Genomic DNA, 2673 nt, shown 5'->3' with positions numbered 1-2673 from the left:
TCCTAAACTTCAAATAAATGATATCATGTGGCATATATTTATCTGCAAATAGGTTTGTTTTTCTCAGTGATTTACCATGTTGCCATGCAGCTGCAGCTCATCTATTAGCTATGTAGCATGGAATAGTGAGATCTAGTGTTGTACAGTAGAGAATGATAGTTTGGTGTAACTAATATACTTTTAATAGTATGCTATTTAATGAAAGCAGTATTGATTTATATATTTTTGTGTGTGTCTGTTTCTTTGGGTTGGGGGGCCCCATCCAGCTGTGCTCAAGGCTTATTCCTGGCTCTGTACTCAGAGATTACTTCTGGTGGACTCAGGAGTATCATATGGAGTACTGAAGATAGAAACTGGGTTGACTATGTACAAGGCAAATGCCTTACCTGCTCTACTATCTCCTCAGCTTTCTATTCAGTTTTTGATGGACATTTATTTTGATTTAAAAACTTTTTGGTTCACTTAACATTTACTTAAAGCTATTTCATGGCAGTACTAGCTCAGAGATATGAAAATGTGCATTATCTGAACAAAAAGAACCATTTACCATTAAAACATTACGTTTTGAGGGGGGCTGCCAGAACTATAGTGCAGCGGGTAGGGTGTTTGCCTTGCATACAGCTCATCCGGGTTCAAAACCTGGCATCCCATATTGCCTCCCCTGTAAGGAGAAATTCCTAGTGCAGAGCCAGGAGTAACCCCTGAGCATTGCTGGATGTGATACCCCCATCACCCGTTCCCCAACAAAGCAAAGAAAAAAAACTCGTTTTTTCCAAGGGAGAGCGCAAATGCAATCCCCCATTATCACAAATTATGCAGCTGAGTTTCACACATTTGGAGAAATCACAGAGCTCAGCACATCCAGAGTGCAGTGGATAAGGCTCACCCTGGGAAAACCTCCTTTGTGATCATGGTATCTCCCCTGCCAGGTAAGTATACTATTAAAACATTTTGAGAAGCAAATTAATTCAAATGAAAACCCTGTTTCCTTTTTGTCGTGGCTTAGTTTAGTCACAATCTTTATACTGATACCTAAATTGCCATTTTTCCTTTAAAAAACTGTTGTGGGCAAAGTTTCAGTGAGTTTTTTTTTTTAATTTTCTCAGCTGTATTAGGGCTTTATATATCTAGCAATGAACTTGTGGGTCATATATATTCAATTTTAACAGATTTTTCCAAATCATTTAAAAAGATTGCATACATTTCTATAATCATATCTTCAATATTCTAGCAATATTCCCTTTAGCAACTTCGAATTTAAGAGCAATAGGGTCAGAAAGATAGTATAGTGTGTAAGGTGCTTGCCTTGCATTGGGCCAATCCAGGTTCGATCCCCATCTCTGGCCCTGTATGTGGTCCTCTAAGCAATTCAGACATGGTCCCTGAATACTGAGCCAGAAGTAAACCCTGAGCACAGACAGGTGTGGCCCCAAAACAAAGCAATAAATTTAAGAGTAGAAAGCAGAAACACAAGTGAAAAAAAGAAAATAGTTTTGAGATACATTTCATTATCACTGAAATTTACCTAAAATTTACCTGATATTTACACTAAAATATGAAGACATTTCCATATGACCATCTCCCTTAGAATACAGGACACATTGGTTAAGCCATAATGACTAGGCATTGGGGACTGGAGAATCATTTCCCAATGACATGCAGAAGACTTACTCTGTGAGAGTTTCAAGACAAACTGGAAAGCTACAACATAAATGGTAGATAAAAGTTAATTATTTAAATAGCAATCTAACCATAAGGGAGAAAAAATATCATGGGAAGTATGGATTCATCATTGAACGGATTGTTCTCACATTAATTTGGTAGTTTTCAGAGCTAATGTGATTCTAATTTTCCATAGAATGGTTTCCTAGCAACCATCCCTAGCTGAGAATCAGCTAACTCTGCTTTTTTTTTTTCTTAACTTACTTTCCTGTTAGAAAATGAGTTAAATAAATGCCAGCTTAAGCTAGAATTTCACCATGTAAAACTATATTAGAAATATTTGACTTTTGAACAAAGATCTAGCAAGGAACCCCACAAAAGTGGATGTATGGAAATGGAACTGGTGCCACAATTAGACATGTGTGTCTGACTCCCTTCTGGAATCAGTTTTGGATAGAGGGGTGAATGAGTGATGAGGCAGAAGACAGACTTGGAGACATGGGATGGGGCAGTGGGAAATACCTCACCTATGAATTATGGAACTGAGCAAGGGAAGTTTTAGAGTTTTCTTACAGCTCAAAAAGCGGGGAAATCAGTCATTCGAGCATTAGTCCTCAAGACCTGATTCTTTTCCCTAGAGGAGGGCTGGAAGAGATCACGTGTCATGTAACACTGAATTAACACAATCACTAGCTTATTCATTTCTGGTTTCTTACCCTTTGTAACACTGTTTGACTGGAAGAAAAAAAACCCACAAGGGAATTGTTGTCCTATTTTGAGCACCCATTGAACCTTACAGAGGAAATACTCAGCACTGAAGGAATGGGTCTCCCAAGCAAACTCTTTCAGTAAGCTCCCCATCAGAGATATTTCTTGGACTTTCAAATAGAAGAGTCCGATAGTTCTGGATCAGGTAGAAGACACTTACAAATAAAATACATAGAATATTTTTTATTTTATGTCCTTTAGGAAATTTATTCTTTGTTTAGAATTATTATTTGCACCCAAATT

General features: G+C 37.6%; 1 non-coding gene across 1 annotated transcript; it reads right to left on the bottom strand.

Annotated features, from left to right (window-relative positions):
• Positions 1-773: 773 nt before the first annotated feature.
• LOC130042282 (U1 spliceosomal RNA) lies at positions 774-937 on the bottom strand. Its single transcript, XR_008795212.1, has one exon. It is a non-coding gene; the product is annotated as a U1 spliceosomal RNA (small nuclear RNA).
• Between the last annotated feature and the right edge of the window lie 1736 nt (positions 938-2673).

Source organism: Sorex fumeus, unplaced genomic scaffold, assembly GCF_029834395.1.
Source record: "Sorex fumeus unplaced genomic scaffold, SorFum_2.1 ptg000098l, whole genome shotgun sequence".
Lineage (NCBI taxonomy): Eukaryota > Metazoa > Chordata > Mammalia > Eulipotyphla > Soricidae > Sorex > Sorex fumeus.
Note: the sequence above shows the minus strand (reverse complement) of the source record. Positions and strands in the feature narration are given on the sequence as shown.